Below are 23,243 nucleotides of genomic sequence, written 5' to 3'. Positions count from 1 at the left end.
TTTCGCTGTAGGCCTAATATTATCCATCAGGTTGGAGGGAATGGGGCTGCAATATACTGGAGAGACTCCCTCCGCTCTGTATCAGCTGCTGCTCTGTTCCCACATACTGAATGATAAAGAAGCAGTTGATCCCAGGCTAGGAGGGGGCAGAGGACAGGAGGTGTGTGCTTACATTTGGAGGGCAGCCACAGGAAGGGAAATGCTTGTAGTGAGCTCCTGAGTAACACAAGAGATGGATTAGTGTGTCAGCTGCCTGGCTGCCTCTCAGTGCTGCTTTTCTGTGTTGCTTCCCTCCTCTACAGCTGCTAACTGGGGACCCCCCAACCCCAACTTTTCTCATGGAAGATTAGTGCAAAGGTGCATGAAAGAGCTGAGGCCAAGGGGGAACTATGAGGATCAATGGGAGCTATGACCGCAAGGTAAGGATCTTCAGATAATGTCCCCACAAAGTGGCGAAGGGCAGCAAGAAATGGACAGAGCAATAAAGTTCGGCCATTCAACCTATCTATAGAACTCAGCAGAACCTTGTGTGTTACATTGTATCAGCGCAGTCAGGTATCTGGTGTAGGGGGCGCACATGAGCCCATGTCAGCATGTGACAGACAGGAAAATGACAGCAAATTACAGTGCGTAAATTTAAGGGACTTTTTTTTTCCAGTTTCCCTGGAATAAAAAAAAAATTCTGCAATTTATTTTAATCTGAAGTGGTTTTTATAGGATAGGCTTCATTCACACATTGCTGTTTTTCATCTGCATTCTATCCATTATTATTATTTATTGTTATAGCGCCATTTATTCCATGGCGCTTTACATGTAAGGAGGGGTATACATAATACATACAAGTACAGTAATCTTAAACAATACAAGTCACGACTGGTACAGGAGGAGAGAGGACCCTGCCCGCGAGGGCTCACAATCTACAAGGGATGGGTGATAATACAGTAGGCGAGGGTAGAGCTGGTCGTGCAGCGGTTTGGTAGATCGGTGGTTACTGCAGGTTGTAGGCTTGTCGGAAGTGATAGGTCTTCAGGCTCTTTTTGAAGGTTTCGATGGTAGGTGAGAGTCTGATATGTTGTGGTAGAGAGTTCCAGAGTAGGGGGGATGCGCGAGAGAAATCTTGTATGCGATTGTGGGAAGAGGAGATAAGAGGGGAGTAGAGAAGGAGATCTTGTGAGGAACGGAGGTTGCATGCAGGTAAGTACCGGGAGACGAGGTCACAGATGTATAGAGGAGCCAGGTTGTGGATGGCTTTGTATGTTATGGTTAGGGTTTTGTACTGGAGTCTCTGGGCAATGGGGAGCCAGTGAAGGGATTGACAGAGGGGAGAAGCTGGGGAATAGCGGGGGGACAGGTGGATTAGTCAGGCAGCAGAGTTTAGAATAGATTGGAGGGGTGCGAGAGTGTTCGAGGGGAAGCCACAGAGCAGGAGGTTGCAGTAGTCAAGGCGAGAGATGATGAGGGCATGGACTAGGGTTTTTGCAGATTTTTGGTTGAGGAATGAACGGATTCGTGAAATATTTTTGAGTTGAAGTCGGCAGGAAGTGGAAAGGGCTTGGATATGTGGTTTGAAGGAGAGATCAGCGTCAAGAATTACCCCGAGGCAGCGAGCTTGTGGGACTGGGGAGAGTGGGCAGCAATTTACTGTAATGGATAGGTTCGTTGGGGGGGGGGGTCACGTGAGATGGGGGAAAGATGATGAATTCTGTTTTGTCCATTTTTTTTACACAAAATTCAACTACTAATAATAATTTTATTTGTATAGGGCCAACATATTCCGCAGCGCTTTACATTTTAGAGGGGACTTGTACAGACAATAAAAGACATTACAGCATAACAATAATCACATAAATCAACAGATATCAAGAGGAATGAGGGCCCTGGTGCTCGCAAGCTTACAATCCATGAGGAAATAGGGGAGACAAGAAAGGTGGATGGTAACAATTCCTTTCATTGTTCGGACCAGCAATAGTCTAAGAAATCGGGTGTGCATGTAATGCTGCATGAACCGGTCATCAGCCTAAGTATGTAACAGTACAGACATGGAGGGATATTAAATAAATAAAGCATGTGAGAACGTGATACGAGGAACCTGGTTATGGTAAAAAAATTTTGACTGGGCCACACAGGGATGGTTAGATTATTGTGTTGAGGCGGTAGACTAGTCTGAAGAAATGCATTTTTTAGGGCACGCATAAAACTGTGGGTATTTGTTATTAATTGAATTATTCTGGGTAGTGCATTCCAGAGAATTGGTGCAGCGCGTGACAAGTCTTGGAGACAGGAGTGAGAGGTTCTGATTATTGAGGATGTTAACCTTAGGTTATTAGCAGAACGGAGGGCATGGGTAGGGTGGTAGACTGAGACAAGGGAGGAGATGTAGGGTAGTGCTTATCCGTGTAGTGCTTTGTGGGTGTGAGCGATAACATAGTAACATAGTTTTGAAGGCTGAAGGAAGACCTTATGTCCATCTAGTTCAGACTATTTTTAGTGCAGCTGTTCTGCATTGTTGATCCTGGGGAAGGCAAAAAACCCACAGAGTAGAAGCCAATTTTCTCCATAGGGAAAAAAATTCCTTCCCCTAAGCTGGGTCAACCATCTACCTATAATATTCTGTTATTCGTAATCTTCTAGACTGTTAAGGCCCTTTTACATTTAGCGATGCACCAGCGATCCGACCAGCGATCCCACCCGGTCAGGATCGCTGGTGCATCGCTAAATGATCGCTAGTGAGCTTTCATACAGAAAGATCTCACAGCGATTCAGCAGCGACGCAGCGCACGATACTTACCATTCACACACAGCGATCCTGCGTCCTCCCGCCCGCGTCCAGCGTCGCTCGTCGTCACAGCAGGAAGTCTCAGCAGGAAGCGCCCGACGAGAAATGGAGCCGGACATTCTCGCGCGATCAGCGATGGACAGCGGGGGAGCCGGTCGCTGGTAAGTATCACACATAGCGATATCGCTAGCAATATCGCTATAACGTCACAAAACCAGTGACGTTTTAGCGATATTGCTAGCGATATCGCTTAGTGTAAAACCCCCTTTACTCACAAGAAAAGCCTCCATTCCTTTCTTAAATTCATTCAGTGAGTTGGCCATCACCACTTCCTCAGGAAGAGAATTCCAGAGCCTCACTGCTCTTACCGTGAAGAACACTCTTCTGTGCTGGTGCAGAAATTGTCTTTCCTCCAAACGAAGAGAATGCCCCCTTGTTCTTGTCACAGTCCTTGGTACAAACAGTTCATTGGCGAGATCTCTGTATTGCCCTCTGATATACTTGTACATATATATTAGGTCTCCCCTAAGTCTTCTCTTTTCTAGAGTAAATAGACCTAATTTTGATAACCTTTCTGGGTATTGTAGTGAACCAACTCCATTTATCATTTTAGTAGCCCGCCTTTGAACCCTTTCAAGTTCAGTAATGTCTTTCATGAGCACCGGCGTCCAAAATTGCACACAATACTCCAAGTGTGTGGTCTGACGAGTGATTTGTACAGAGGGAGAATTATGTTTCATTTCATGTCCCCAGACCTCTTCTAATGCATCCCATGACCCTATTTGCTTTGGTGGCAGCTGCCTGACACTGGGCACTCCAATTTAGCTTCTTATTGACTAAGATGCCTAAGTCTTTTTCCATATCTGATTTCCCCAGCAGTTTCCCATTTAGTAAGTAATTTTAGCATCTGTTTCTCCTTCCCATGTGCATAACCTTACACTTATCTGTGTTAAACCTCATTTGCCATTTTTCAGCCCAATTCTCCAATTTACTCAAATCTGTCTGTAGTTGCAAACTGTTCTCCTTTGTGTTAACTACCTTACATAGTTTTGTATCATCTGCAAATACTGATATTTTACTGTGTAAGCCATCCACTAAATCCTTAATAAATATATTAAATAGTAGGGGGCCCAATACAGAACCCTGTGGTTCCCCACTAGTAACCCTGGCCCAATCTGAGTATGCCCCATTAATAACCACTCTTTGTTTTCTATCACTAAGCTACCTACCCATCTACACACATTTTCCCCCAGCCCAAGCTTTCTCATCTTACTTACCAATCTTTTATGTGGGACAGTGTCAAATACTTTAGAGAAGTTTATAAGTTTATATTGAATTCTGGAGTGGATGGGCAACCAGTGCAATGACTGGCATCGGTGTAACGGTTGGTGAGGAATATGTTTTGGGGTTCAATGTTTTTGGGGTTTTTTTTTCACTTCGTTTATGTTAGTTTTGTGAAGTAAAGGCCTGCAAAAAGAATCCAGTGTGAATGGGGATTATGAAATAAAAACATCACATTCGTCTTATATCCGTGTGTCAGTTTTTCAGTTTTAGGCTATGTGCACACGTGTGGAAATTTGTACTGGAGATGTTCCTTCTCTGTGTATGTGCACATGATGTTTATTAAGGCAGGTCCGCTCCAAAACTCGCCTGAATAGGTGACCAGAAAATGCGCAAAAGAATTAACATTTACTTTTTTCATTTAAAAATGACTCATTGTTCACGTGTTCTGTCTTTTTAGCATTTTCTAACAGGTTTAGGTTTCCAAAGTGGTTAAAAAAGTGACCTGACCATTCTTCAGGCATTTGTATCTCTTAAGATGCTCAGTACATTACAATGCAAATCAATGGAAAGGCCCATGCATGTTTTTAGCATTTTGCCTCCTTTTTTTTTTTTTATTATTTTTTGCTTGAAAAACAACAATGGAAATGTCTCAATGCTGAAGGAAGTTGGGAAAAAAACAATGGAAAACAACAGTATTAAAGACATCATAAAAACTATGGAAAAATAGATTTAAAAAATTCACTCGGGGTGAAAAGTGTCAAAAAAAAAAAACCTCAGGAAACATTCAGTAAAATGCTAATAAAAAAAAGTTTCAGATAAAAAGCACCAACTATTCTTGAAAAGGTGGCACATACACATCCCCTTTGATAAGTTTTTGGAAAAGTTTCTCATTTCCTAAAGTGTTTTGGAGGCATTTTTTTTCTACATTTTTTCTTTACAGCCTTTAGATTTGACACTGCCTGATTGGGAGCAGATTCCACCAGGAGCCACTTAAAAGACGTGACGTGTACTTTCTTTTTCCCACAAGGTGTTTTTCAGAACCTGAAGTGGGTAATGAAGTTCTCAAACGACTGAACATATGAATAGCAAAGTGGTTTTTTTTTACAATAGAATTGAATAGAAAGAGTCTTTCAAGCATTTTAAATGCTAAGTAGTATGTAAAGTGACAGAATGGTAGACATTCAGCGCTTGTGACTTTATGCAATTTCCATTCCAACCTAACACCTTGTCTTTTCCTGTTACTCAGAATAAACAATTATTAGTGTTGAGAGAACATGGTTGCATAAGGTGTTATCTGAGCATGCTTGGGTGCTAACTGAATGTCTTCAGAGTGCTATAAAAATGTTCTAGTCCCCGCAGCTGCATGTCTCGTTGCTGTTCGACAGCCAAAACACATGCAGGCAATCCCTACATGTATTGCAGCGGTCAAACAGCCAAGAGACATGGAGCTTCGGGGTTCTTGAACATATTTTTCGAGCACACCAAGTACACTCGTTTAACACCCGAGCATGCTCAGATAACACCTTTTCCCAGCATGTGCGCTCATCATAATTGTTTATTTTGAGCAACAGGAAAAGACAAGGTGTTAGGTTGGAATGGAAATTGCATAAATCTGATCCAAGCACATTTGTTCATCACTAACAATTATCCTTGCAATGCAGTGAATAATAACCATTGAAGTTTAGCCTCCGGCTGTATGTGATGTATCATCCACTACTTACTGTGATGCTGGATTCTTTTTTCCATTGATAATCTTGCTTGTAGTGTTGCACCACAGTTTAATATGTTAATTGCAATAACTGAATTTAAAGGGGACCTTCCACTAGATTCATTCCGCTGGGACCTCGGGCAGCACGAAGCAGAGCCTGGCTTTGCAATTGCAAATAAATAGGTTTAACTCTGAAAGTTTGTGGCGTTTCAAAGAAAACATAGTTTAAAAAAGCCGGTCAGGGAATATAGGGAGAGTCATGATCAGTGTCAGACTGAAGAACACTGGGCCCGCCAGAGGATTTGATTCTGAGGGCCCACCTTTCTCCCCCCACTCAAGAGCCCCATACCAGCTACAAGGTTTGCACTATGAACTCTCCTGAAGGAGGAGGCAGGGCCCATTGGAGGATTCACCAGTTCTCTGGTGGGCCAGTCCAACCCTGGTCATGATTAATCCAGCTTGGCCTCGCTACAGGTGATTGACAGGTAACTCGCTATGTAAACACGTTGGAGCGAGAGCAGGTTTACTTTAAAGAAGTTGTCCACTATTTGGTCAACTCCTTCTCATACGCCACGCTTGGCCCCAATAAAATTAAAAAGCTTATATTCACCTCCCGTGCCGGTGCCATTCCCTCGGGGTCAGCACTCGCTCTCCCCGGTGCTCTTGTGCGCTGTTGTGACACATGACCCCGGTGGCCAAACATTTAGATCAAGAATGGGTGTCCTAGTAGTGGACAACCCCTTCTAAAAATCATAGACCTCAAGCCCTAAGTTGACATATTATCTGGTTTGTGACAATTTGATTGATTTTAATTAGTCACTGCTCCAGAACCGTATCATTTTGATCTGGGTTTGCTGTTTCAGGGCTGTGCTGAGGATACGGTCAGTTGTCGGTGCTCTCAGCAGATAACTTTTTGTATCCATCCATTGTCTCTACTGTTCTGATGGATAATTCCAGGATGGACACCTGGGTCGTTCACTGTATCATGCTCCTCTGCTCAGAGCATTGTGAGGACAACTGAGGGCTTATTGGGAAAAATTCACACACAGCAGAATATATTTCTGTCTGAATAGATTTTTTTAAGTCAGACATTTCTGCATTAACGTATGTCAGTTCTTCGTTACAATTAATTGTATCCAGTGTGAACATTTCTCTATGAACTAAACACCGCAGCAGCAGCACATACTTCTCTCCCATCCCTATAGTTTGTCACAATGTATCAGTGCATGTAAAATGTTTCATTCTGGAGTCCATCCTGTTTATAAACTTTATGTCTTTGTAACAAAACTATATTTTGGGTCAGAATTGGTTTTAGTCTTTGGATGCTCCTTCCATTCACTGACAGTAAACAGGACCTTTAAAATGATATAATGAAATACAAAGTGTATCAGTTACACAATTCTTGACTCTCAATTTCCAGTATATAAGAAAGGGTAATGGAGGTGTCTCCCCTTCCCCCTCCTTGTCCCAGAGAAGACCGGTGGAGGCCCCCCGCTTGTCTTTTGCCTGTCCCTATTGGGCGTTTACCAGCTGTCCTACTAATCACAGACACAATGGTGCTGCTTGCATTAAGGGGGCTTGCAGCTGTCTATGGGAGTTATCAAATCCCACACCCACATTGTAATCTGCGGTGAGGAGACCCCGTCTGATCTCTGTGTGGGTTTTATAAGCAATCACTCAATGTTGCACATAATGAAGGGCTTACACCCACTGAGATCCTACAAATAAACCTCAGCCTGGCGGGGAAACCGCACACGTAGCCCCTAAATTAATACAAAAGCTTTGGCTTTATTTCATAGAAGAAACGGTAGATTAGGAAAATATTAACAACACCTTCAATAGAAAATGTGGAAAATATGAAGGCAGGGGAAGTTGGGGATAATCTTAAAGTCTCAGTGATCACAGAACAGGTACAAATGAGGTCATTTATTCCATGTATTTACATGTAGCAATGACCGTCCAAACATTTACGTAAACCAACTGATACATTGTATTCTTGATCTATTAAACTAATGGTGGTGGCCTGAACAGGTTTCTGGGGTTTTAGACTACATTCCCACTATTAACTTTTACGCTGTGTATTTTTGAAAAAAAAATGCAAGTAACTTATATTTTTAAAGGATGCAGAAATTCTGCGACATCAAAAACCCATTAAATGGGATGTAGCCTTGTTGTGGAGGTGAAGGTAGTCCAGGTGGCAATGTTGAATCTGTTTGTTACTTATGGGGATGTTTTCTCACAGCCGTAAACCTATGATTAAGTATGTAAAGTAATATATAAAAGCTCATGCCATGAGGTCTTGATGCAGCTCGGGACAGCGACCAGTATGGATTAAAATAATTGGCCGTTGTATCTGGATGGAAAAGAAACGGTTATCCGTACCCTTGTCTGAACCGATCTTGAGGCTGCGTTCGCACATTTTCCGAGACTGTGGCAACACTGCAAAGTATCTAAAATAATTTAGCAAAGCTGCAATGTAACTACAATATATTAACACATTTCCAGCGTGGTCAAAAAACAGTTTCAAGTCTCCCTCCAGCAATCCCTTAAGATTAACATAGAATGGTGGAGTTAGAAAGGACCTCCAGGGTCATTGTTTCCAACCCCCTGCTCACTAAACCATCTCAGACAGATGTCTGTCCAGCCTCTGCTTGAAGACGTCCATTGAAGGAGAACTCACCACCTCTCATGGCTGCATGTTCCACTCATTGATCATCCTCACTGTCAAAAAGTTTTTTTTCTACTATCTAATCTGTATCTCATCTTTATCAACGATTTAGATGAAGGAATTGAGGGTAAACTGATTAAATTTGCTGATGACACAAAGCTAGGAGGGATAGCTAATACTAGAGAAGAGAGAGAGGATTCAAAAAGATTTAAATAAACTGGAGAAGTGGGCAGCAACTAACAGAATGGTTTTTAACAGGGAGAAATGCAAAGTACTACATCTGGGCAATAAAAATGAAAAAAGCAAATATAGAATGGGAGGAATAGGGCTAAGTGACAGCACATGTGAAAAAGACTTGGTTATACTAATAGATCACAGACTGAATATGAGTCAACAGTGTGATGCAGCAGCAAAAAAGGCAAATGCAATTCTAGGATGTATTAACAGAAGCATACAGTCTAGATCACGTGAAGTCATTATTTCCCTCTACTCCTCTTTGGTCAGACCTCATCTGGAATATTGTGTCCAGTTTTGGGCACCACATTTTAAAAAAGACATCAACAAACTGGAGCAAGTTCAGAAAAGAGCGACCAGAATGGTGACCGGTCTGCAAACCCTGTCTTATGAGGAAAGGTTGCAGGATTTGGGAATGTTTAGTTTGCAAAAGAGAAGACTGAGAGGAGACTTAATAGCTGTCTACAAATATCTAAAGGGCTGTCACATTGTAGAAGGATCAACTTTATTCTCATTTGCACAAGGAAAGACTAGAAGCAATGGGATGAAACTGAATGGGAGGAGACACAGATTAGATATTAGAAAAAACTTTTTGACAGTTAGAGTGGTCAATGAGTGGAACAGGCTGCCACGAGAAGTGGTGAGTTCTCCTTCAATGGAAGTCTTCAAACAGAGGCTGGACAGACATCTGACTGGGATGATTTAGCGAATCCTGCTTTGAGCAGGGGGTTGGACCAGATGGCCCAGGAGGTCCCTTCCAACTCTACGATTCTATGATTCTATGATCTTCTCCTTTTCAGTTTCATTCCACGGCTTCTCATGTTTCCATGCGCAAAACAGAATAAAGATGATCTCTCTACACAGTGACATCCCTTCAGATATTTGTGGACAGCTATTAAGTCTTCTCTTAGTGTTTTCTTTTGCAAGCTAAACATTTCCAGATCTTTTAACCGTTCCTCGTAGTACATACTTTGCAGTCCACTCACTATCCCGGTAACTCTTCTCTGATCTTGCTCCAGTTTTTCAAAGTCTTTTTTTTTTTAAATGTGGCGCCCAAAACTCCACACAGTATTCCAGATGAGGCCTGACCAAGGAGGAGTAGAGAGGGATAATTACTTCACCTGATCTAGACTGCTTCTCAATACATTACAGAACTGTGCCTTTTTACTGCTGCATCACACTGTTGACTCATGTGCAGTCTGTGATCTATTAGTATACACAAGTCTTTCTCACATGTGCTGTTGCTTAGCCCTATTCCTCCCATTCTGTATATGATGTTTTATTTTTTCTTGCCCAGATGTAGGATTTTGTATTTCTCCCTGTTAAAACCATTCTGTTAGTTGCTGCCCACATTTTGTTTGCTTAGATCTTTTTAAATCATCTCTTTCTTCTCTAGTAATACTTGTCCCTATCGCTAGATACTATATCTACTGCGATTCCTTGATCCACCCAGTCAGTGATTCTGTCATAGAAGGAAATTAGCTTAGTCTGACATGACTTATTAGTTACAAACCCATGCTGGCTCTGGTTAATCTCTTCATTCTTATGCAGGTACTTGTATACATGTTGTTCAATAATTTGTTCAAAGATCTTTCCTGGTATAGAAGTCAGACTCACCGGCCTATAGTTCCCTGGGTCCACCTTCTTCCCCTTTTTTGAAGATAGGAACAACATTTGCTCCTCTCTAGCCTTCTGGGACTTCTCCTGTTCAATAATTTCCTCTGCTGTCTCCTTCAGGATTATTATTTATTCAGTACCATAGGATGTAATTCATCTGGACCTGGAGACTTGAATTCATTTATATTAGCTAAGTGTTCCCTCACCATGTCTGTTTATATATAGTGTGGATGCTTCAATTCCTTCAATAGGACAGTGAATATCAGTTGATGTTACATTTACTTTCTGAGAGAAAACATATGCAAAATAGGAATTTAAAAGTTCGGACTTCTCAGAATAATTTTTTTACCATTTCACAATTTTCATTCTGTAAAAATCCTATAGCCTCTTTGACTTTTCTTTTAAAGGGAACCTGTCACCATGAAATTGCAGTCCAATGTTCCGGCAGGGGGAACCAAGTCGATTAGTAGGATATGTTCACACTGGGCGTTTCTGCTGCGTTTTTTTTGCTGCTTTTGTATGCTAATTTGCAGCTGCTTTTTACAGTACCAGCAAAGCCCATGAGATTTCGGAAATCTCATGCACACACTGTTTTTTTTTTTTTTTTTTTTCGGTTGTCATCAGGATTTTGTGCTTTGCTGTGTTTTTTTTGAACATAGAGCATGTCACTTCTTTCAGTGTTTTTGCAGCGTTTTTAACCCATTGGCTTGAATGGGTGTTGAAAAAAAACGATGAAAAAATGCAGGTATCATTATTTGCAGCTTTTTTCCTGCTGAAAAGTCAAGGACCTTAGCATGCACAAAGAGGAAAAAAAAAAAACGCATCAAAAACACACCTTAACCTGCGTTTTTGCCTCAACTTCTTTCCTGCAAAAAGATCAGGTTTTGCTGCAGAAAAAAAGGCAGCAACAGTGTGAACATTATATATATATATATATATATATATATATATATATACACACACACACACACACACACACACACACACACACACACACACACACACACCATAATTTTATGAGAAAAGACTCAGGATAACCTGTGTTTTCATGATTTAAACCTTATCTCTTTGTGGGATTTTGGGTCCAGTGGGCGGTCCTATCAGTGACTGACAGCTCTCTATGTATGCACACTTACACAAAGAAAGCTGTCAGTTACTGATAGGACCGCCCACTGGACCCAAAATCCCAGAAAAAGACGAGGTTTAATTGAGTAAAACACAGGTTATACTGAATCTTTTCTCACCAAACTACACATCAATCTACTCCACTCCTCCTGCTCTATAACATGGTGCCTACAGATTGGAACATAGTTTCATGGTGACAGGTTCTCTTTAACCTTTCATATACTCCCAAAATCCTTTTTTATTGCCTTTGACGTTACTTGCAAGCCTTAATTTATTATCAGCTTTAGATAATCTGATTTGTGCCCTGCAGGTTCTGCAGACAGCATTATATTCTTCTTTAAATATGCCTCCCTCTTTACATTTGATAAACATTTCTTTCTTCCTTTTTTTACATGTGTTTTCAGTTCTGTGTTCATCCATCCTGGTTTCCTTAAATGTTTCCTATTCTTCCCTCTTTTAGGGAATGTTAACTAACGATTGTGCTTTGAGAATCTCATTTTTCAAAATTTCCAATTCCCATCCTTCCTTGACATTTCTGTCTTTCAGATACATCCAGGACATGGTCACGCTTGCAGCTAAAGGCCAGTTTGACAATAGCCTTTTGTCTGTCTACAGATCAATTGGCGGTGGTTTAATGGCTTGTTGAGACTGATGTTTCCAACTATCACATTGCCTCTAAGCATTTGACAAAATGTATAGAAACTAAGAGTAAAACTTTGGCTGTTAAGTTGTTTATCTAGATTGTTTTCCACTTTCAGTTGTGTATTTCTGCTTCCGGCACCAGTATCATGATGCACCGCTGCAGTTTTCTGAAGTATCATTACTGAGGGAGACCGGGAATATAATTATATAGAACTCCAGCACGCCATTAGGTCTGTAAAATCCATCGCTACCTTATTATGACATTAATGGAGAAGCATCAGCGGTATCTTTCCAGCGCATTTCAAACCTGCGTTCTTATTAATCATTAATTCATTAAACATTCACAAGGTTCTCCCTTTATAATGGACCTCCTATTAAAGGCCAAACACAAACATTTTACAATCTTGAAAAAGCCATTTTGTATCAATGTGAATAGTGTTCTATTGATACACCAGGTCATTTATTGAAAGTGACTTCTTCAGCTGCCAGGTCACCCTTTGAGGGGGAGGACAACATGGTGAGTGCAGTGAGCTGACTACATACGTGTCCTGTGCTTCTATTGCTGAAGGAAACAAATGTCCACAGAGGACTTTGGGGGCATTTAGCAGATGCACAATAACAATAAGTGATCTCTGGACTCCAACACAGCAACAAATTACAGGAAATGTGACAGTAAAGTGAACTGAATTAGAATGATTCAAATGCACTGAAGGAAGCAAGCAACAAATAATACAAGCAAATCTAAAAACATAAAAATCACAGAACGCTGCAGTTTATTGATATTTTTATGCTTTTGCTTATATAACGCTATCATATTTGCATCACTTTACGCTATTATTGCTGTCCCCTATTGGGCTCATATAATCAGTATGTCTTTGGAATGTGGGAGGAAAGCGTAGTACCAGGGGGAAACCGACGCAAACACAGGGAGAACATACAAACTCCTTGCACATGTTGTCCTTGGTGGGAATTGAACACAGGACCCCAGCGCTGCAAGGCTGCAGTGCTAACCACTACTGAGCCACAATGCTGCCCTTGGATGTCTGCTACTCTTGGAAACAGCTCCTGGAGCACAGCACAAAACCACTGGATCACGAGGAACAGTCATTGGAGCCAGAACACACAACCAGTGGATCAGTAGGAACAGCCATTGGGGCACAACACAACAACTGGATCACTAAGAACAGCCATTGGAGCCACAACACACAGATACTTGATCACTAGGAATAGCCATTGGAGCATGACACAAAACCACTGGAATTGCAGCCACAACACACACTTACCGGATCACTAGGATCAGCCATTGGAACCACAAGCTCGACAATGCAGAGCTGCAGGAGCCCCATAGACTGGGCATGGAGCATATGGTATCACAGAATATTTCCCTGTCACCACATATAGCCCCCTCATCCCCCGTGGTCTGAGCTGCCTTGGAAGTTGCCTCATCCTACTACAGCATCTACTACAGCATCCCAAAGTTTTCTGTTTGTGCCCAGATCACCACTCAGGTAATGAAATATTTAAGGGCTTGAAATGAATTAGACAAAGCACCCTCTATTTTTAGATTATGGCAGATTTTCCAGGCTTCATGGAAAACCTTTGAAGCTAAAGGGATTATATGAGAAATGAGGAAGGTTCTGGGAGATGGTGAATGCACAGAGTGCAGTGTCCTCGACTGTCTGATACACAGGCCAAGGATCTGGATGTTATTGTTTTTCGCAGTCGCAGACTTAACTCTGCTATAACATCCTGGTTCCTGTACAATTACTATAGGAGGAAGCCGATATCAAGCATCAAAGGTGAAGTCAAGGGGAAGGAGGGGGTCTATCGCATGGAATATTGTGCCATTTGGTTACTGGCTTTGCTCAAATATACAAGTATGATGAAAATGATTATGGGACTGTGTCCCCTGCACATAGGGCCCATTGTATATGTCTAATTGCCAGTGAAAATATGAATGGTTGGGGTGGAAAATAGTGTATTAATCTTGAGTTCTCTAGTCACAGATGATCGTCAGGTGATCTTATGCAATACTGATCTGATTGATGGGACACGAGAAGAAAAAAAAGTTGTATGAAAGATCTTTAGCCTACAGTTATACAGTATTTGTAGTTGCAATGTCTATTGTGCACTGCTATGGGCTCCCCTGGTGTGATGGTTTTACTAAGCCGTGGGTCAGGTGTGAGGAACATGGACCAAAGAGGATGGCACAGTGGGCAGGACTAGTCAGATGGCATATGGCTCATCAAGGACATGGACAACTGTTTATGCAGGATGGCAGGCAGATAAGCAGAGCAGGAAATAGTAGAAAACACAGAGCTTGGAGTTTGAATAACCATAGAAAATGTAGATCTATAGTAACTTGGAGAAAACAAATGGTTAATGGCAGAGTTGTGTGCTATCAGCAGACAGATGGTCAATGACGAGAAGTAGGCAATCAGCAAACAGATGGTTAACCACTGGCAGAATTGATGATCAAGCAAACTGGTAGTTTGCAAGCAGGAAATATTACACACTGTTGTAGTGTGATAGCGTGAACAGCATCTGTATAGCAGAGAAAAGTTTGTGGTGCTCACAGCAGACACTGGTTAACTGCGGATCAGCGATGATGAAGAGACAAATGAAACTTTCTGGTACAGATTATTACACATTGTTGCAGAAATGCAAAGAAGGTCCAAATCAAATTGGTAGCATTGCTTTACAAGAGAAGTAGGAGGAAAATCAGCTCGTCAAGGCATCAAGGCGCATGGATCCTGTACTGCATCAGGGGATTTGCAAAAAGAGGAGAAAATCCAGCACTAGTGGGAAAAAGATGTATAAGTAAAAAAACAACACCTTTTATTAGTAGAAAAAAATGATTTTAATTTCAAGGTGACTTTTACAATCTTGTAAAAACACTGAAAAATTGTGAATGTGAAGGAAGCCTCAAGGCTAAAAGACGTCTTGCAGTTGGCCGATAACCTTCATGTTGAGCCTAACGAGCGTGTTAAAGGGAACCTGTCACCCCCTCCAGGCGATTTTAAGTAAAAGAGCCACCTTGTGCCGCACTAATGCTGCATTCTGTCAAGGTGGCTCTTATTTTGTGTACCTTCCACCGCAGAAATAATCTTTTTTAAAATTGGTCAGACATACCTGATATTTGACAGGGGGGCAGGTCTTTCCTCCCCATCTGACCGAGACACCTCACATCCATCACTCATGTCTTCTTGCGTTGTTTGCTTCACCTCTTCAATTTTCTTTTCAAATCCTGGCGCCTGCGCTGTAGTATGTATTCTGGGGCATGCGCAGTGACCGCTGCGCATCCTCTCATTACTTCCTGGCCTTCCTATCGCACCTGCGTGGACGCGCGGCCGGAGAGTCACAGATAATCTTGGGCATGAGAGTCACAGATAACTACTTCGCATGCCCAAGATTCCCAGCCCCACAGTGTGAATAAATCATAAGCGACTGCGGGGCGGGACCTCTGGCCGTGCGATAGGAAGGCCAGGAAGTAATGAGAGGATGGGCAGCGGTCACTGCGCATGCCCCAGAATTCATACTACAGCGCAGGCGCCAGGATTTGAAAAGAAAAATGAAGAGGCGGAGCAAACAACGCAGGAAGACATGAGTGATGGATGTGAGGCGTCTCGGTCAGATGGGGAAAGACCTGCCCCCCTGTCAAATATCAGGTATGTCTGACCAATTTTAAAAAAGATTATTTCTGCGGTGGAAAGTACCCTAAATAAGAGCCACCTTGACAGAATGCAGCATTACTGCTGCACAAGGTGGCTCTTTTACTTAAAATCGCCGGGAGGGGTGACAGGTTCCCTTTAACAATCATATAAGAGGCGTCCGTCACGAGCTGCAGCATCTTTGCATTGAAAATGGACATGTGATTGGAAGTTTAATGGGACAACATCAAAGAGGTCTATGAATTTGGATTCGTATGATGATGACGTGGCCTAGAAGCGACTGTTCAATGACCCATCCATTCTTTCACAAGCCATGGTCCAACGTTGTAGCGTTCCAAAAGTGTATATTCACAGGGCAATCATAGCTGTGAAGGAGGATAAACTTCTCATATGGACCTTATTTTCCTTATTGGCACTGCAATCACAGTCAAACAATGTGCTACAAATATTTTATGAAAGAAAAATATTTACTGTGCAAATAAACCATCATTGTGGCCAGATAAAGAAAATTTAATAGTGTGCAAGATGATGTGTCAGTTTTGAATTTAGATTGAATACACTTGGATTCTTCCATATTTAAATTCTATGGCTGGATCTGTAAAATGCTTATTTTAATATCAGAACATTATGATATAGATTTTCAAAGTCAATACACCAGCCTCATTAGGCCTAAGAGATCTATGAATGTATACAGTTTGTATGGTGAAATTTGGTTAAAGATTCTCCAATAGTTGATCATGTATTTGTTAAAGGGAATCTGTCACCCTATCAGCTGCCGGCACCGCGATCAGGGGCTTATCTATAGCACTCTGTAATGCTGTAGATAAGCCCCCGATGTAACCTGAAAGATAAGAAAAGCGAGTTATATTATACTCACCGGGGGGCGGTCCGGTCCGACGGGTGTCGCGGTCCCGTCCGGCGCCTCCTATCTTCGAACTGTGATGTCCTCTTCTTTGCTGCCTGTCGTGGCTCCTGCGCAGGTGTACTGCTCTGCGCCTGCACACTGCAGTATTCTGCTCTGCCCCCAACAGGGCAGAGCAGTACACCTGCGCAGGAGCCACGACAGGCAGCAAAGAACAAGACGTCACTGTTAGAAGAAGGGAGGCGCCGGACCGCAACACCCATCGGACTGAGACCGGACCGCCCCCCCCCCCCCCCCCCCCCGGTGAGTATAATATAACTCCTTTTTCTTATCTTTTAGGTTACATCGGGGGTGGGGGGGGTGGCTTATCTATAGTATTACAGAATGCTGTAGATAAGCCCCTGATGTTGGTATCGGCAGCTGAAAAATAGGGTGACAGATTCCCTTTAAAGTCTTATCATAAAGTCATAAAGCGGTCCTGTACATGCCGTCTGGTAGATAGGCCGTTTACAATGGCCTTGATCCTCCTTATTTTATAAGATTTACAAAAGCATGTTATCTTGGTGGATTGTCTTGAGCATATAAAAAAAGAAGCATGGGGCTCCATGACCGAAATTTAGCCCTGACATTTGAAAGCACACAGGCTTATGCGGCCCCCCCCATACTTTCTCACATGGGCGTCTCTGTTGCAAATATTAACCTGCCTTATGTTGGAAGAAATTAATATTTACTGCAAGACCAACGATACCCATAATATCGCTCTATGAGTTTAAATAATACCGCCATACTATGATTATATAATACAATCACATAACGAATATTATGGTGCAATTATACTGTCACTAACAAACATGACTGCACCAAGTCCAATATTACCATCAATACTGAAAAATAAGATAGAAAAAAATCCTGCCTTTACCTATACAGTAGTGATAATACAGCCATACTTTTCATGAACCAAAGCCTCGTAGTACCAACATACAGTGACCATGTAATGGTAGATCTCAGTTCTACACCAGTGCTCTGCAGACCATATCTACAGCTCTGGCAGAAATTAAGAGACCACTTCCAAATGTTCAGTTTGTCTGATTTTTCTCTTTATAGGTAGACTAACATGTAAATTGTTCTTTTAGTCTACAATCTTCTGACATGTCACCGAATTATCAAGCAATTTTTTTTTTAATTTTGATCATTTCTCCTTTTCAGAAAAAAAAATTAAGTGCTTTCAGACCTCAAATAATGGAAAGAAAACAAGCTCATAATCATTTAGAAACAACAATACTAATGTTTTAACTCAGGAAGAGTTCAGAAATCAATATTTTGTGGCATAACCGTGATTTTTAATCACAGCTTTCATGCGTCTTGGCATTCTTTCCACCAGTCTTTAACACTGCTTCTGGCGCAAAAATTTAAGCAGTTCTTCTTTGTTTGATGGCTTGTGACTATCCATCATTCCAGAGGTTTGTAATGAGGTTCAGGTCTGGAGAATGGGCTTCTCATGACAGGGTTTTGATGTGGTACCAAACCGCTGCGGAATCCGCACAAAGAAGTGACATGCTGCAGATTTAAAACCGCAGAAAAATCTGCAGCATGTGCACAGCGGTTTTCATTTTTCATTGACTTAAATGGTACTGTACACCGCAGCAGAAACTGCGGCCAAAACCGCTGTGGATCCGCAATGTGTGCACACACCCTGAAATTGCAACATCAAGAAGGAAAAGTCTCAAATTTATGGAAATCCCATGATGGATAGACAAGATGCAAATTGTGACAAAATGGAAACAAAATTTTGAAGACATCTTGATTTATTTAGTATGGAGTATATGAGCACCACACACAGGAATCCCCACACTGGATACTGAAAAATCCAAGATGTTTTGAAAAATTTGTTTCCATTTTTACATTATTTGGAGATCAGTAACATGTCTATTTTCATAATTTCACGACTTTTCCTACTTGGTGTTACCATGTCATTGTTGGAGTGTATGTGAGGCTTCGGTCTAACTCCTTGCTATAAGTTAACTCATGATCTAATAATGTATAGTAGACACATCTACACGGAAAATGCGAATGTAGCAGCAGAACATCCTTGTTTTCCACCACCTCACCCTGTTCCTCCTGACTTTGTGGGATCACTAGTCTCCTGGGACTCAACATGGTGGGAGGAAGGAGGATCAGGGAGAGAATTAAGTGATCCAGACTTTAGGATGGTGAGACTGAGTCCGGTGGAAGACTGGGTGGTGCTGCCAAGCTTACTGTAAGCCTTATCTGCTATCCAACATACCACCTGTTCGCACAGCTCTGGCTTCAGAAGTGGTGTACCATGCCTCCCCGCAAAGTGAAACAGGAACCTATGTGTTGTGGATGGGTGTGTTTCTTGTGCTGCAGCAACAGGTGTAGTCACACCTGCCCCACGTCCACGGCATCTGCGTGCACCATCATCAGCATTTCCACTTCCCCATTTGTTAATGCATGCCTTACTCATTTTGTAATTGCTAGGGCTCTTGAAACCAGATTTATTTTTAATAAAAGAAAATAATTGGTCACCTGCAGCAATCAAAACTTTTTTTGAGTTTATTTCACCTGATTGTAGCAGAACGCAAAAGTGTATAGATGACAATCAAATTCAATCCATAAACATGTTTCAAAGCTTTTTTTTTCAGTTTTACAGATCACAGAATTGTTCAAAAACCACGCAACACTGTATGTCTGAGAAATGGAAACCTATATTTTTAAAAGCTTTTGTTCACTTTTAGAGATGACAGAAATTTACTCCATACTATGGAATAGTGTTTGGCAGATAAATATAGCCCAGAAAAATGTTTCAACGATTTTTGGGTGTGTTATATAACACAAAAGGACCTCAAAGCACCTAACACTTGATGGATCAAAATATATTTGTCCAGCACCCACAAAAAAACCCCTGCAGCTATATATTTGCCAATGGACTGAGCAGGACTAGTCACTGTCTACTAACTGGATTCTGTCACTCTCTCTCCCACCATTCTCCCATGTGCCAGGCCTGGCTTGTTGTGCCCCCTTCTCCCCTGTGCCATGCCTAACCTGCTGTGCCCTCTTCTCCCCTGTGCCAAACCTGGCTTATTGTGCCCCTACCGCCCATGTGCCATGCCTGGCTTTCTGTGCCCCCTTCTCCTCTGTGCCAGCTCTGCATTGCTGTGCCCCTTCTCCCCTGTGCCTGGCCTAGCTTGTTGTGTCCCCTCCTCTCCTGTGCCAGTCGTGAATTGCTGTGCCCCCTTCGCTTCTCCTCTGTGCCCGGCCTGCGTTGCTGTGATCCCTTCTCCTCTGTGCCAGGCCTGCCTTGCTGTGCCCCCTTCTCCCCTGTGCCAGGTCTGCCTTGCTGTGCTCCCTTCTCCTCTGTGCCTGGTCTGCCTTGTTGTGCCCCCTTCTCCTCTGTACCAGGCCTGCCTTGCTGTGCCCCCTTCCCCTCTGTGCCAGGCCTGCCTTGCTGTGCCCCCTTCTCCCCTGTGCCAGGCCTGCTTTGCTGTGCCCCCTTCTCTGTACCAGGCCTGCCTTGCTGTGCCCCCTTCTCCTCTGTGCCTGGCCTGCCTCGCTGTGCCCCCTTCTTCCCTGTGCCAGACCTGCCTTGCTGTGCCCCCTTCTCCCCTGTGCCAGGCCTGCCTTGCTGTGCCCCCTTCTTCTCTGTGCCAGGCCTGCCTTGCTGTGCCCCCCTCCTCTGTGCCAGGCCTGCCTTGCTGTGCCCCCTTCTCCCCTGTGCCAGGCCTGCCTTGCTGTGCCCTCTTCTCCTCTGTGCCAGGCCTGCCTTGCTGTGCCCCCTTCTCCTCTGTGCCAGGCCTGCCTTGCTGTGCCCCCTTCTCCTCCGTGCCTGGCCTGCCTTGCTGTGCCCCCTTCTCCCTTGTGCCAGGCCTGCCTTGCTGTGCCCCCTTCTCCCCTGTGCCAGGCCTGCCTTGCTGTGCCCCCTTCTCCTCTATGCCTGCCTTGCTGTGCCCCCTTCTGCTCTGTGCCAGGCCTGCCTTGCTGTGCCCCCTTGTCCTCTGTGCCTGGCCTGCTGTGCCCCCTTCTCTGTGCCTGGCCTCCCTTGCTGTGCCCCCTTCTCCTCTGTGCCTGCCTTGCTGTGCCCCCTTCTCCTCTGTGCCAGGCCTGCCTTGTTGTGCCCCCTTCTCCTCTGTGCCAGGCCTGGCTTGTTGTGCCCCCTCCTCTCCTGTGCCAGGCCTGCCTTGCTGTGCCCCTTTCTCCCCTGTGCCAGGTCTGCCTTGCTGTGCCCCCTTCTCCTCTGTGCCTGCCTTGCTGTGCCCCCTTCTCCCGTGCCAGGCCTGCCTTGCTGTGCCCCTTTCTCCCCTGTGCCAGGCCTGCCTTGCTGTGCCCCCTTCTCCTCTGTGCCAGGCCTGCCTTGCTATGCCCCTTCTCCCCTGTACCAGGCCTGGCTTGTTGTGCCCCTTCTCCTCTGTGCCAGGCCTGGCTTGTTGTGCCCCCTCCTCTCCTGTACCAGGCCTGGCTTGCTGAGCCCCTTTCCCCCTGTGCCAGGCCTGCCTTGCTGTACCCCCTTGTCCCCTGTACCAGGCCTCCCTTGCTGTGCCCCTTTCTCCTCTGTGCCAGGCCTGCCTTGCTGTGCCCCTTTCTCCCCTGTGCCAGGCCTGCCTTGCTGTGCCCCCTCCTCTCCTATATCAGGCCTGGCTTGTTGTGCCCCCTCTCCTGTGCCAGGCCTGGCTTCTTGTGCCCCCCTCTCCTGTGCCAGGCCTGCCTTGCTGTACCCGCTTCTCCTCAGTGCCAGGCCTGGCTTGCTGTGCCCCTTTCTCCTCTGTGCCAGGCCTGCCTTGCTGTGCCCCCTTCTCCTCCGTGCCTGGCCTGCCTTGCTGTGCCCCCTTCTCCTCTGTGCCAGGCCTGGCTTGTTGTGCCCCCTCCTCTCCTGTGCCAGGCCTGCCTTGCTGTGCCCCTTTCTCCCCTGTGCCAGGTCTGCCTTGCTGTGCCCCCTTCTCCTCTGTGCCTGCCTTGCTGTGCCCCCTTCTCCCCTGTGCCAGGCCTGCCTTGCTGTGCCCCCTTCTCCTCTGTGCCTGCCTTGCTGTGCCCCCTTCTCCTCTGTGCCTGCCTTGCTGTGCCCCCTTCTGCTCTGTGCCAGGCCTGCCTTGCTGTGCCCCCTTGTCCTCTGTGCCTGGCCTGCTGTGCCCCCTTGTCCTCTGTGCCTGGCCTCCCTTGCTGTGCCCCCTTCTCCTCTGTGCCTGGCCTGCTGTGCCCCCTTCTCCTCTGTGCCAGGCCTGCCTTGTTGTGCCCCCTTCTCCTCTGTGCCAGGCCTGGCTTGTTGTGCCCCCTCCTCTCCTGTGCCAGGCCTGCCTTGCTGTGCCCCTTTCTCCCCTGTGCCAGGTCTGCCTTGCTGTGCCCCCTTCTCCTCTGTGCCTGCCTTGCTGTGCCCCCTTCTCCCGTGCCAGGCCTGCCTTGCTGTGCCCCTTTCTCCCCTGTGCCAGGCCTGCCTTGCTGTGCCCCCTTCTCCTCTGTGCCAGGCCTGCCTTGCTATGCCCCTTCTCCCCTGTACCAGGCCTGGCTTGTTGTGCCCCTTCTCCTCTGTGCCAGGCCTGGCTTGTTGTGCCCCCTCCTCTCCTGTACCAGGCCTGGCTTGCTGAGCCCCTTTCCCCCTGTGCCAGGCCTGCCTTGCTGTACCCCCTTGTCCCCTGTACCAGGCCTCCCTTGCTGTGCCCCTTTCTCCTCTGTGCCAGGCCTGCCTTGCTGTGCCCCTTTCTCCCCTGTGCCAGGCCTGCCTTGCTGTGCCCCCTCCTCTCCTGTATCAGGCCTGGCTTGTTGTGCCCCCTCTCCTGTGCCAGGCCTGGCTTCTTGTGCCCCCCTCTCCTGTGCCAGGCCTGCCTTGCTGTACCCACTTCTCCTCAGTGCCAGGCCTGGCTTGCTGTGCCCCTTTCTCCCCTGTGCCAGGCCCGGCTTGCTGTGCCCCTTGTCCCCTGTGCCAGGCCTGCCTTGCTGTGCCCCCTTCTCCTGTGTACCATGCCTGGCTTGCTGTGCCCCGTTCTCCCCTGTGCCAGGCCTGGCTTGCTGTGCCCCCTTCTCCTCTGTGCCAGGCCTGCCTTGCTGTGCCCCTTTCTCCCCTGGGCCAGGCCTGCTGTGCCTTCTCCTCTGTGCCAGGCCTGCCTTGCTGTGCCCCCTTCTCCCCTGTGCCAGGCCTGCCTTGCTGTGCCCCCCTCTCCTCTGTGCCAGGCCTGCCTTGCTGTGCCCCCTTCTCCCCTGTGCCAGGCCTGCCTTGCTGTGCCCCCCTCTCCTCTGTGCCAGGCCTGCCTTGCTGTGCCCCCTTCTGTGTCTGGCCTGCCTCGCTGTGCCCCCTTCTTCCCTGTGCCAGACCTGCCTTGCTGTGCCCCCTTCTCCCCTGTGCCAGGCCTGCCTTGCTGTGCCCCCTTCTTCTCTGTGCCAGGCCTGCCTTGCTGTGCCCCCCTCCTCTGTGCCAGGCCTGCCTTAATGTGCCCCCTTCTCCCCTGTGCCAGGCCTGCCTTGCTGTGCCCTCTTCTCCTCTGTGCCAGGCCTGCCTTGCTGTGCCCCCTTCTCCTCTGTGCCAGGCCTGCCTTGCTGTGCCCCCTTCTCCTCCGTGCCTGGCCTGCCTTGCTGTGCCCCCTTCTCCCTTGTGCCATGCCTGCCTTGCTGTGCCCCCTTCTCCCCTGTGCCAGGCCTGCCTTGCTGTGCCC

General features: G+C 45.5%; 1 protein-coding gene across 1 annotated transcript in view; it reads left to right on the top strand.

The window, feature by feature from the left end:
• Positions 1-223: 223 nt before the first annotated feature.
• Positions 224-23,243, top strand: part of ST3GAL3 (ST3 beta-galactoside alpha-2,3-sialyltransferase 3) — a 251,348-nt gene continuing 228,328 nt past the window's right edge. The window contains exon 1 of the mRNA XM_073544500.1: positions 224-419. The gene's annotated coding sequence lies outside the window, so the exon portion shown is untranslated. The remainder of the gene's footprint in view (positions 420-23,243) is intronic.

The sequence above is a fragment of the Dendrobates tinctorius genome, unplaced genomic scaffold, assembly GCF_039654945.1.
Source record: "Dendrobates tinctorius isolate UK_male_01 unplaced genomic scaffold, ASM3965494v1 ptg000138l, whole genome shotgun sequence".
NCBI lineage: Eukaryota > Metazoa > Chordata > Amphibia > Anura > Dendrobatidae > Dendrobates > Dendrobates tinctorius.
Note: the sequence above shows the minus strand (reverse complement) of the source record. Positions and strands in the feature narration are given on the sequence as shown.